Genomic DNA, 255 nt, shown 5'->3' on the forward strand with positions numbered 1-255 from the left:
ATGTGAGCTCTTCCTTCTTGTCCGTCACATTGTGAATGCTGCTGCTGGAGTGAGCTCTTCCTGTTTGTCCGTCACATTGTGATTGATCATTCTGTTGTGATGAACTCATAACCTGTTGAACTAAATCGGTGGCCCGATACGCTACTTCTGCGCAAAGTGCTGTAAATGACAGATAGGAAGGAAGGACCTGGTTGGGCTGAAGGTGAGTTTCCAAGTGAATGTATTCTGCTTGTAGCTATGTAGTTATGCAAATGG

This window comes from Plasmopara halstedii (genome assembly GCF_900000015.1).
Source record: "Plasmopara halstedii genome assembly, contig: Scaffold_54, whole genome shotgun sequence".
NCBI classification, from domain to species: domain Eukaryota; phylum Oomycota; class Peronosporomycetes; order Peronosporales; family Peronosporaceae; genus Plasmopara; species Plasmopara halstedii.